This window comes from Odocoileus virginianus, chromosome 33, assembly GCF_023699985.2.
Source record: "Odocoileus virginianus isolate 20LAN1187 ecotype Illinois chromosome 33, Ovbor_1.2, whole genome shotgun sequence".
Classification (NCBI taxonomy): Eukaryota; Metazoa; Chordata; class Mammalia; order Artiodactyla; family Cervidae; genus Odocoileus; species Odocoileus virginianus.
In genome coordinates, this window is record NC_069706.1 from 21,799,460 (window position 1) to 21,812,024 (window position 12,565).

The window sequence follows — 12,565 nt, forward strand, 5'->3', positions numbered from 1 at the left end:
TGCTCACCGCAGCTAGAGAAAGCCTGCGCAAAGCAGTGAAGACCTAGCACGGCCTGGAATAAACAAGCTCCGAAAAAAAAGAGAATTAAAATAAATGACAAAATTTATGAAAAAAAGGAGGAGGTGTGACTCGAGTCAGATATGCTGTGGTTAATAAAGAAGCCACAGCCCCTCAGCATCAGCTGGGGGACAGGAGTACTGGGGACCCTGCAACAGGCCTTGGTTTTGTCTGTTTGGACAAAATTATGAAGGAATCCTGGTTTTGTCTCACTTCATCACTGTTCTAGTGTGACCTTGTGCAGGTCGTCCTGTGAGATTGTTTCTGTCCAGCCGGAGGACAGCGTGGCCTCTGTGAGCACCAGGCAAGCATCTAACAGCAGTGAAGCCTGGCTCGTGGCGCCAGGCCCGCTCCTAGGGGTCAGCACCACTTTTCTTTTTTTCACTGGGAAGGAGTTGAGTCTTAGACAGATGGGTGTTGGCCAGGCAGAGGAAAATAGAGACGTCGAAGAGCATAGAGATCGAAGCTCTTGAGATTGAAGTGTTAGGGGAACTTGACCTCTAGTGGGGGCTAGGTAGAAAGAATTCTGGAGAGGTTGTCAGAGAACAAAGCAGGAATGGTCCTGTGGGTTTTAAAGTGGGGGAGCTGACATGCTTTGAGTTTGTATTTTAGAAAACTCCCCAGGGACTTCCCTGGTGGTCCAGTGATTAAGAATCCACCTGCCAGTGCAGGGCACATGGGTTCGATCCCTGCTTTGGGAGGATTCCCCCATGCCGTAGGGCCGCCAGGCCTGTGAGCTGCATCTGTTGAGTCCATGGTCTAGATCCCGTGCTTCACAACAAGAGAAGCCGCTGCAATGAGAAGCCAGCTTGCTGCAACTCGAGAAAGCCTGTGTGCAGCCTTGAAGACCTAGCACAATCAGAGATAAAATTTAAAGAAAAAGAAAAGTTCCCAGCAGCTGTGGGGGGAGACAGGCTGGCAACGGATGGAAAGTCTGTTCCGTTTTCTTCCTGTTGGCCGCAGCCCTTGCTCACCTGACCTGGCACAGAACGTCCTTATTGTTTTGCCCACTTCTAGTCTGGCCACCTCCCCTGTCCAAGTGTTTATGCTGTGGCCAGGGTGATTTTTCAGAATCACAAATGTTACCCTGTCACTTTGTTACTTGAAACTTTGATTCTCCATCTGCCACAAGGTAAAACGTGACACTCAGTGGTAGGACACACCTCACCTTTCCTGATCAGATCACACTGCTCCAGATCTATCCCTGCCAACCGGATATCTCTGTTTGGTTGTCTCAGAGTGACCTCAGGCTTCCCTGGTAGCTCAGCTGGTAAAGAATCTGCCTGTAGGGCTGGAGACCTGAGTTGGGAAGATCCCCTGGAGAAGGGAATGGCCAGTATTCTGGCCTGGAGAATTCCATGCACAGACTGTAACATGGGTTACAGTCCATGGGGTCTCAAAGAGTCAGACACAACTAAGCAACTTTCCCTTTCAGAATGACCTCAAATTCATTATTTCCAAAACCGCACTCTAGATAACCTTCCCCAATTTTCTGACAAGCCATCCCTCCCCCACCCCCCGCCCCCAAGTCAGTGGATGGTGCCCATTGCTGCTTGGTTCATGAGTAAAAAAGGTTGGAGTCATCATGGAACTGCCCTTGCACTCACCCTTTCTGCGATCAATTACTCAGACTTTAGATTGTACCTGGAAAATATTTCTGGAATCTATTTGTGTTCCTCCACCTCCACGGCTGCTGACTCAGTCCACGCTCAGGTCATCCGTGATCTGAGCCAGGGCGCTAATCTGCCAGCTGAGCTCCGCAGTGGTGCTTCCCTCCCCAAATCCAGTTCTCACACCGAAGCCAGAGGTTTGGGAAAGGTGCCCGAGCCCATGTCACTCCCTGGTTTAATGGCTTTTTATTGCTGGAGTAGGAAATGGCAACCCACTCCAGTATTCTTGCCTGGAAAATTCCACGGACAGAGGAGCCTGGCGGGCCTCAGCCCATGGGGTTACAAAGAGTCGGACATGACTGAGCACACACACACTATTGCTGTTAGAAAAATAGCGAAGTTCCTCTCACAGGGCCCACCCGGCCCTGCCTGCTCCACCCTGCTTCTCCAGTTTTGCTTCTCCCAACTCTTTCCCTTCTCCCCACCTCCGTCTCAGTTCCTCCAGCCACCCTGAGCCTGCCTTCCCTGGGGCCTTTCAGCAGGCCAACCCCTCCCCAGATGCTTTCTCCCTCCCCCCCTTGTCTGATCAGCTCCATGTCATCCCTCAGACTAACTTCTCCACTTGATGTGCTTTATTGAGACCCTGCTCGATTTATGGCGGCTCTGTTGTAGTGCCGATGTAGAAGTGAATGAAGCAGGCACACGCGGCGCTCTTGTGGGGCACGTAATGGGGGAAGCAGCCAGGAAACAAACCAGCAACGTACCTGACGCCTGCTCTGGTGGTCGCTGCCGCAGGAATGTGGAGGGAGTTGCCCTGTGAGCTGGGATGCCCAGGGACGGTCCTACCCAGAAGGTCAGTCCAGGGGAGGAAGTAAGCCTGAGGACGGACAGCTGGGGAAACAGTGTCCCAGGCAGAGGGTACAAAGGCCCTGGGGCAGGAGCTGGCCTGGCTGGTCCAGGAGTAGCAAGACCCCGGGGGGAAGAGGAGGAGAGGAGCTCTTGTGAGGATCCAGCTTTCAGTGTCAGCGAGATGGAAGCCGATGGGGGCCTTGGAATGGAAGACACATCCACTGTCTTGCCGTGGAACAGGATCCTCTCAGCGTCTGTGCTGAGAACAGGCTGTAGGGGGCAGCATGGAGGCAGGGAGCTGTGCTCCTGTCGGATGCTGGGGGCTTGGATCAGGATTGTAGTGGTAGAGATGCTGGGAAGCCATGGTTCTGGATACACTGCAGGCTGAGCTGATAGAGCGTATTGACAGATCGGATATGCGGGAAGAGTAAGGAGTCGTAGATGGCACCGAGGTTTTTGGCTTGTGTCAGATGTGGCTTATTCAAGGAGGCCTCTCCGGCACCTGCAGACAAGATACAGCCTTTGTTCCATGTTCCTGTGACACTGTGCGTCTCCTTTGTGGTAATCAGCCCAGGTGTGGTTCAGACATGTTGTTTAATGTTTGTCTTTCCTCAGAATAAACCCAAAGCAGGGACCTGTCTACTCTAGTGCCATTCACAGTGTAGACACACAGTAAGCATGTGTCGGATGGTTAAAGTGATTAATGCTCAGCTGCTAAGTCGGGTCTGACTCTTTTCGACTGCATAGACTGTGGCCCACGAGGCTCCTCTCTCCATGGGATTTCCCCAGGCAAGAATACTGGAGTGAGTTGCCATTTCCTTCTCCAGAAAATGATTAGACCTGAATACAAGTGCTCAAGATGATACTTCCTAATGAGGTCTTAGAATTCTGGTGTTCTGCTTTGCTGGTTTTCAGCATTCTGTGTGTGTTAGAAACCAGACCAGGGGCTGTAAGGCTGAAATTCTGTTGTGCAAATTATAGAAGTTCATCTGATTTCTCAACTAAATCCAAAAATTACCACCCCCCACCCCGCCCAGCCACCATTGTCATGAAAGCAGGTCACAGGTCACAAGATCACCTCTTAGGAAAGCCGGTGTTTTCCTGAGGGCCCTGGCCTGACCAGCCTACTGATTGCATCTTCACAGCTGTACCCCAGAGAGCAGGGCCCAACTTCTGATCTGAAATATTTTGAAGGCAAGTGCAAAGCTGCTTTCCTGTTTTTAATTTGCATTTCTAAAATCACAAGTGAGACCGAGCATTGTCTGCTCACACTCATGGATATTTTTAGTGCAAATCCACTCTCCCATGTCACTACCCTACTGGGTTGTTGTCTTTTTTTGGTTTGGTTATTTGTATTTTTATTACTGATTTGTAAGAACCTTCTGTATCTGCAATAGTGATCTGTTGCTTCGCTATTTGTTGCAGTGTTTTCTTTCAAGCTGTTGCTTGTCATTCAGTGTAGCTGGTACTGTCCATTTCATAATATGGAAATGGTGACTCTTCAGGTTGTAGAGTCTTGACAGTGTAACTTTATGTTTTGTGGTTTTTGGGTAAAGCTTTGAAAGGCCATTCTCAGTCCTTATAGCATTTTCTTCTAGCACTTCCGTGGCTTTGGCTTTATGGTTAGATCATTTATCTATCTTTACTGTTTTGTACATCATAAGATGGCAGTTTTAGCTTATTTTTTTCAAAGCTTACTTATTTGGCTGCCCTGAGTCTGCCTTGCTGTGCATGGGCTTTCTCTAGTTGTGGGCGAGCAGGGGCTGCTCTCTAGTTGCGGTGCACAGGCGTCTCATTACAGTGGCTTCTGTTGTGGAGCGTGGACTCTAGGCATGAGGGCTTCAGTAGTTGCTGCATGTGGGTTCAGTCCTTGTGGCTTGCAAGCTCTAGGCACTTGGGCTCAGTCGTTTTGGCACCTGGACTTAGCTGCCCTGCAGCATGTGGGATCTTCCCGGACCAGGGATCAAACCAGTATCCCCTGCATTGCAAGGCAGATTCTTAACCACTAGATCACCAGGGAAGCCCTTACCTTAATTTTGTCACAAATTATTAGCCAGTTGTCCCTACACCATCTGTTGAGTGGTCTGTATTTTCACCATTGATTTGAAACGTCCCTTGTATCACATATCAAATTCTTATATATATTTTAATGCGGTAATGCATATGTCATTCTTGACTTGCAGTTAAAATTTCATTTTTTTTTTTTTCATTTTGATGTCTGAAAACTTCTGAGTAACAAAATTACTCAGTTGTGGATTGATTCAGACCTCCCACAGCTTGCTTCACAGGGGAAGGGTAGATTTATGGCAGGGTTGTCAGAATTTTTTGTCCATGTGAGCAGCTGTGCTCCGGGAAGAAGGAAAAGGAAGGAATACTAGCAAGAGGCATGCTGTGCGTCTGAAACTGCCCCTTTTCATCAGGAAAGCAGTAGCTTTTTGGGAAGGCCTACCCTGTAGACTTCCACGTACTTCTCATCAGCTAAGGTTAGAACACATGGCTCTGCCCCTGGGTGCAGAAAAGAGTGCACCTAATAGCGCAGATTGATGCCTCAAACCAAATTGGGGTCCTGTTAGGCGATGGGGTGAGTGCACATCGGAGAAGGAACTTGGAGGATGTGCTACATCCTTCATCTTTTTCCCCTTGAGAATTTCCTCAGTCATTTTTTTAAAGATCATTTTTTATGGTTTTATTTACTTTTGGCTGTGCTCGGTGTTTGTTGCTACGCAGGCTTTTCCCTCCTGGCGGCGAGTGCAGGCTTCTCTCTAGTTGCGGTCCACGGCTTCTCACAGTGCTGGATTCGCTTGTTGCCGAGCATGGGCCCTAGAGCACAGGCTCAGTAGTTTTGGCTGAGTTGCTCTGCAGCTTGTGGTATCTTTCCGGATCAGGGATCAAACCCGTGTCTCCTGCATTGGCAGGCAGATTCTTAACCACTAAGCAACCGGGGAAAGCTCCCTCAGATGTTGATAGAAGGCTGGCAAGGAGAGGGAGATAATTTATACAGAGTAAGATATTCAGTTTGATGAGTGTTGGCAGTTGCATATATCTGTGTACCACCACCTGAAACAAGATATAAAATACTTCTGAGACTCCAAAAAGTTCCCTTGTATCTCTAGTTGATCTCTTTACCAACTAGAGATGGTCGGTAACCCAGCAACCATTTTTCTGATTTGGGCTCTCACAGGTTTCCCAATTCTGGAATGTCATATAAATGGAATCATACAAAATGCATTCTTTTTGTGTCTTCTTTCACTCAAGATGGTCTTTGAGATTCATCCATGTTGTGCACATTGTCAAAGATAAAGCTGGATGCCAATTAAACTGGTAAGGTCAGATATTTTAGTAAGTAATAACTATTGCAACAGGGAAAAGAATCTAGCATGAACTAAACTCAACTCTTATTTGTATAGAGGGTGTGCGAAGGGGAGAATGAGGTAGGAAGCAGGGGGACAAGCCAGGAATCATTAGAATCAGAGAAAAATTATAGAAAGTGTGAAAAGGGGAGTTAGTCCATGTGAAACCATCTGGATTTGCTAACTGGGAGACAGCAAGGCTCTATCTTCAGGTGTTGCCTGGAACAAACAGTAAATTCTTCTAGAGTTTTCTCAGGTCAGCACCCTATGGGGAACTGGAGACATCCTTAGGGGTGTGGCCTCGAGCTGTTAGAAACTATGTTAGTGTTTGCTCAGGTCTTTATATTATAGGCCAAGATTGAGGTCTAGTCCAGGAGGGCTCATTGGAGCCTGGCTAGAGTTTGGTCGAGGAGAGAATCTTTGTCACTGTAAAATGGCTTGCTCCTTTGTATGTTGTGTGAATACACCATGATTTATTCATCCATTCAGCTGATGATGAACATTTGAGTTGTGTCTAGTTTTTGGCCATTCTGAATAGATGGCAATGACCATTTTTATATAAGCCTTAAATTTCTCTTGGATCCAAGAGTAGAATTGGTTAGTCATAGGGTGAGTATGCATTTAACTGCAGACAAATTTCCAAAGTGGTTTATCAGATTATACTTCCCACCAGCAATGTGCCAAAGCTCCGGTTGCTCCATGTCCTCGTTTAACATTTGTCAGTGGGTGAGCAATAGCGTCTCATTATGGCCTTAAATGGCATTTCCTTGGTGACAGATGTATACTTATTGGCTTTTCCTACATCTTCATTTGTGAATTACCTATTAAAGCCCTTGCCTATTTTTATTGATGATGATAATGTTGATTTTTGACTTGTTAGAGTTCATTGTATATTTTGGATAGAGATACTTTTTCAGACGGATGTGTTTTACATATACATGCACATATAGGAAAATGTGGTGGTGTGTGTGGTCATTTTGTCACTAAATTGTGACCAACTCTTTGCAACCCTATGCACTGTAGCCTGCCAAGCTCCTCTGTCCATTCTCCAGGCAAGAATACTAGAGTAGATTGCCATTTCCTTCTCTAGGGGACCTTCCCAACTTGGGGATTGAACCCTGGTCTCCTGCATTGCAGGCAGATTCTTTACCGACTAAGCTACCAGGGAAGCCCAACATATAGGAACATGAGCTGCCTTGGCTCTCTGGGTAAAAATCCAACTGGCAGCACTGGTATAGGTCTATTTCTGTTTCATCAATCTATTTTTCCACCTTTATGCTGAGACCACACTGTTTTGATTACTTCAACTTTATAGTGGGTCTTAAAATTAAGTAGTATTAAGCGGTTTTAGTTCTCCAACTTCACTCTTCTTTTGAAGATTTGTTTGGGCTATTTTAGATCCTTTGTGTTTCCATTGTAGAATCAATTGTTAGTTTCTTTAAAAAAAAAAAAAAAGATGGCTAGGGTTTTGATGGGAGTTAGTTAGAAACTTAGCATTATTCAGGTCCATGGCATCCTGTTACTATGTTCTGTGTTATAGTAATTACATTTTCTGGTTTTGTTGTTAAAAAGTTAGATATGGGACATTACACCAAGGGGACTGACTTGATTCTCTGAGTTATTTCACTCTCTGTGAATGTAGGTTCCTTTTCCATTTACACTTTGTCCCCTATTCAATGACTTCTTACAAGCAAGACAGTAGATTGTAGATCATATTACTCCTTGTAAAGTAATTAGATGTTACATGAAGCCAAGAGGCCATGCCAGTAGTCTCCTTTGGGAGGAAACTATCCTGTGAGTCTTCTTAGTTATTCAGACCCAGTTTTTCAGGTGGTTGATCCCTTAAGGTCTGCTGATCTACTCAGGAAAGCAACAAGAAGCTTTCCAGAGTTCCCAAGAAGGAAGCGAATCCAGACTGTTTAGGTACAGAGTCTGTTGCCCTCAAGACTTTGCTTCCTGTCTTCCATTTATAAACCAAGAATGAAACCAACAGGAAATAGAAACCAAAAATTGAAACTAAAAGATGTGAAAGAACAGCAATAAATTTAAAAATGAGAGCAGTGTCTTAAAGACCACACGGCTTCCCTGGTGGCTGTGTCAGAAAAAAGTCTGCCTGCAGTGCAGGAGACCTGGGTGGGATCCCTGGGTTGGGAAGATCCTCTGGAGAAGGGAACGGCTCCCCATTCAGTATTCTGCCTGGGGAATTCCACGGACAGAGGAGCTTGGAGGGCTGCAGTCCATGGGGTTGCAAAGAGTCGGACACAACTGAGTGACTTAACTCTTTCACTTAAAGACCACAAGCAGTGTACAGTTAAAATCCCTAACTGAAGAGTTCAGGTTTCTTTAAGCATGAGGCACCTGTTCTCCTTGCTTGGCCCTGCAATAAACCTTTCTTTGCTTAAAAAAAAAAAAGAAAAGAAAAAGAAAAATCCCAGACTTGAAAAATTAAAAAAAGAAATCTTTTAAGTTATGTATTTTTTGGCTGTGCCAGGTCTTAGTTGCGGCACAAGGGATCTTTTATCTCAGTTGCGGCATGAGAACTCTTAGTTGAGGCATGTGGGATCTAGTTCTCTGACCAGGAATCGAACCTGGGCCCCCTGCATTGAATGGAGTGCAGAGTCTTAGCCACTGGACCACCAGGAAAGTCCCCGAAACTTGAAAATTAATGCTGAGAATACTCACTGACCTTTTTTTTTTTGTTTTTGTAATTGCTGCTGCTGCTGCTGCTGCTAAGTCGCTTCAGTTGTGTCTGACTCTGTGCGACCCCATAGACGGCAGCCCACCAGGCTCCCCCGTCCCTGGGATTATCCAGGCAAGAACACGAGTGGGTTGCCAACATATGGAATTACATATCTACATATGCATCTATGGGCTTCCCTCATGGCTTAGCTGGTAAAGAATCTGCCTGCAGTGTGGGAGACCTGGGTTTGATTTCTGAGTTGGGAAGATCTCCCAGAGAAGGGAATGACTACCCACTCCAGTATTCTGGCCTGGAGAATTTCATGGACTGTGTAGTCCATGGGGTTGCAAAGAGTCAAAACACAACTGAGCGACTTTCACATACATATTCATCTGTAAGTAGTTAAACAGTACACACACACACACACACACACACACACACACACACATGACAAATACGCACCATTTAAGCACCTGAAACATTGGGTGGGCGTGCATGCTCAGTTGCTTCAATGTCTAACTCTTTGCAACCCCGTGGACTATAGCCCTCCAGGCTCCTCTGTCCTTGGGATTCTCCAGGCAAGAATACTGGAGTGAGTTGCCACGCCCTCCTCCAGGGGATCTTCCCGACCCTGAGATTGAACCTGCAACTCCTGTGTTTCCTGCCTTGCAGGCAGATTCTTTACCAGTGAGCCACTGGGGAAGCCCTGAAATGTTGGGGGTGGGGTCTGAATCCACATTGGTAAGTAGGTTTGTAAAGTAGTCAAATTAATTTCCCTGAAGCTTCCACAGCTTGAACAAACTACTTAGGGTTGTTTTGAGGGTCCTGTGTGTTTCTCTTTGTCAGGCATTTGAATAATGCCTGGCACTCAGTAAGTGCATGGTGAGTCTCCAGGAGAAGTGAAACGAACCAGCTGCTGCCTTGTTCCTGCTAGTCTGAGACAGCAGGGAGGGCCCCTTCCCGTTCCCTGAATCCTCAGATGAAGAAATCCCTGTTGGAGGGCGTTTCACAATTTTCCATGAATTTTCCAGTATTGCAGTTGATACTCATGCAAATAGGACAGAATCAGTAAATGTTTCTTTAATGAATAGATGGTTGGGCCAGATCAGTGTTTCTCACAGGAGGAATGTGAGATGGTTTTAGGTGGGACAGAGATAGATCTTTTAAATGTTAATAGTTAGCTATTTGTTACAGTGTGTGTTAGAAGGAAATACTAGGTAGCACATCAGAGCTGAGTACTAAGAAAATTGAGTTTATTTAAAGACCTATTATTTTGGGGAGAGGTTGTTTGGGAGGGAAAGATTGAGTATTTGGGGTTAGCAGGTACAAGCTAGCATATATAGGATGGATAAGCAATGAGGTCCTACTGTATAGCCCGGGGAACTGTATTCAGTATCCGGTGACAAACTATAATGGACAAGAGTGTGAAAAAGAATATATTAATAGACATATGTATAGCTGAGTCACTTTGCTGTATAGGAGAAATTAACAATCATTGTAAATCAGCTACACTTCAGTAAAATAAATTTTTGAAAAAGACATATTACTTTGACTAGGTAGTACGTGAGTGTCATAAACATTTTGAAAGCAGCAGTAGGTTGGATGAAGATTGAGTGACTCTTTCAGGTCTTTGCAAATCTGAGATTTTTGACTGTTCAATTCTGAGTTTGAAACATGAAATCATGATATTCAGATGGAAGGGATGTTTTCTGAGTTTGGGAAATGAGTGTGATCGTGGACATGACAGCAGACCTAGGTGCACAGTACCAGGGAGATCTCCGCTGTTAACATTTCAGTATCTACTTTATACGTCTTACACGTTCATTCTAACAAACGTAGGGATGTCCTGTCCATGTAATCTTGTAGTCTTATCTTGTTGACCTGATACTGTAAGTCCAGGTTCAGTGGTCTTGTTAAAAAAAAAAAATCTTTGTGTTCATTCCTAATTATTTCCTAACGATAAAATCCCGGTAAATGGGACTGTTAGCCATTGTGTTCACACATAACTCTGGCTTTTTGTACCTGTTGCCACAGTGCCTTGAAGCATGACTGCCAGTTACCAGTTTAGGCAGTGGTGCCCCAGGACCCTCTCTCATCCCTCTCCAAAGCCAGGTTCTACTGAAAAAGAGTTTTATTGCAGATTTGATAGGAGCACTACTGCTCTCTGTTTTTGCTTTCATCTTCATTTTGTTTTTTTTGTGATCATCAGTACGGCTGAGCTTTCCGTTTGTTCACTGGCCAGTTGCTTCTTCTTTTGTGAATGGTTCATTTTTGTCCTTTACCCATTCTTCTGCGATACTCGTTTTTTCCCTTATTAATGAGTCCTTTATATTGTAAGGATATTAGCACTTTGTGACTTGTCACACATTATTTTTCTAGTGTAATATTTGCTTTCTATGTTTGTTTATGAAGTCCAAAGTTACTGCTGCTCTCTCTTTTTTGTTGTTAATTAATTTTTTGGCTGCACCGGGTCTTTGTTGCGGCTCTTGGGCCTTCTCTAGTTGTGGTGTGCAGACTTCTCATTGCAGTGGCTCCTCTTGGTGTGGAGCATGGGTCCTGGGGCACGCGGGCTTCAGTAGTTGCAGCTCAAGGTATCCGTTGCTTCATGGCCAAACTTCCTGTTGCTCTTGTTGTAAAGACAGTATTAATTTTTTGACGGGAATAGTTAATTAAATTAAAAAAGAAACAGAATAGCATCATTTAAAAATGGCAAATATATTCCTCTCATTAGCTACTCCATTGCTAAATGTTAACGTTGGGAGAGTCCCTTATAGTCATGGTGGTTCGTCACAGTTTGGTACTATTTTTTTTTGTAATTTTATTTTTTATTTATTTTTAAGCTAATTTTCATTGGAATATAGTTGCTTTACATTGTGGTGTTAGTTCCTACCGTACAGCAAAATGAATCAGCCGTACATATACATGTGTCGCCTCCCTTTTGGACTTCCTTCCCATTCAGGTCACCACAGAGCGTTGAGTGGAGTTCCCTGTGTATACAGTAGGTTCTCATTAGTTGTTTTGTACCTACCGTTAATATCGTGTGTATGGCAGTCCCAGTCTCCCAGCTCCGCCCACCGTTCTCCCATCCCCTGCTTGGTATCCATACATTTGTTCTCTGTGTCTGTGTCTCCATTTCTGCTTTGCAAATAGGATCATCTCTACCATTTTTCTAGATTCCACATGTATGCTTTAATACACAGTGTTTGTTTTTTTCTCTCTGACTCACTTCATTCTGTGTGACAGTCTCTAGGTGCATCCACATGTCTACACATGACCCCATTTCACTCCTTTTTATGGCTGAGGAATATTCCATTATTTATAGGTGCCACATCTTCTTTGCCCTCTCCTCTGTGATGGACCCTTAGGTTGCTTCTGTACTGTTTTTTAAAATTGAAGTGTAGTTGATTTACATGATTGGTCGTTTCCAGTGTGCAGCAAGGTGATTTCAGTTATACATATATATGTGGCAGTACTATCTGAGCCATCCTGTGATGCACATGATCTTGGATTTTAACTTTTCTGGAGTCAAATGTGTCTTGACTCTCAACATTACTTGCAGTCACTGTCAAGTGACATGAGAGGTGTCCTCACCTGTGCAAGCAGACACACATTCCTGGTGGCATGGCCTGCTTGGAAAGCTTTGACCACAGCCGCCAGTGCTTTAGTCCACTTACCTTTTAAGGCCATTTGAAGAAAGAACACAAATCGTGTTTGCTGTTGAAAATCATTCCTTGATATCGTCTGATGAGATCAAGAAAGGGCCAGTGGCCAAACTTCCAGGCCGAGGGTCTTGGAAGAAAATCTCCGAGAGAATGGTGGCGATCTCTTAAGAAATGCGCCCTCAGGGGCTTCCCGGTAGCTCAGTGGTTAAGACTCTGCCTGCCAGTGCAGGGGACATGGGTTCAATCCCTGATCCGGGAAGATCCCACATGCCATGGAGCAACTAAATCCGTGTGCCACAACTACTGAGCCTGTGTTCCAGAATCCGGGAGCCACAACTACTGAGGCTTGTGCGCCA

The 12,565-nt window shown here is 45.1% G+C and overlaps 1 protein-coding gene across 4 annotated transcripts in view; it reads left to right on the forward strand.

Annotated features, from left to right (window-relative positions):
* Positions 1 to 12,565, forward strand: part of LCMT1 (leucine carboxyl methyltransferase 1) — a 65,230-nt gene that overhangs the window by 7,260 nt on the left and 45,405 nt on the right. The window contains exon 1 of one of the 4 annotated variants that reach the window (XR_011485471.1): positions 2,152 to 2,521. The exons of the other annotated variants lie outside the window; for them this stretch is intronic. The gene's annotated coding sequence lies outside the window, so the exon portion shown is untranslated. Of the gene's footprint in view, positions 1 to 2,151; positions 2,522 to 12,565 lie in introns of those variants that run through there. 4 annotated transcript variants of the gene reach the window in all.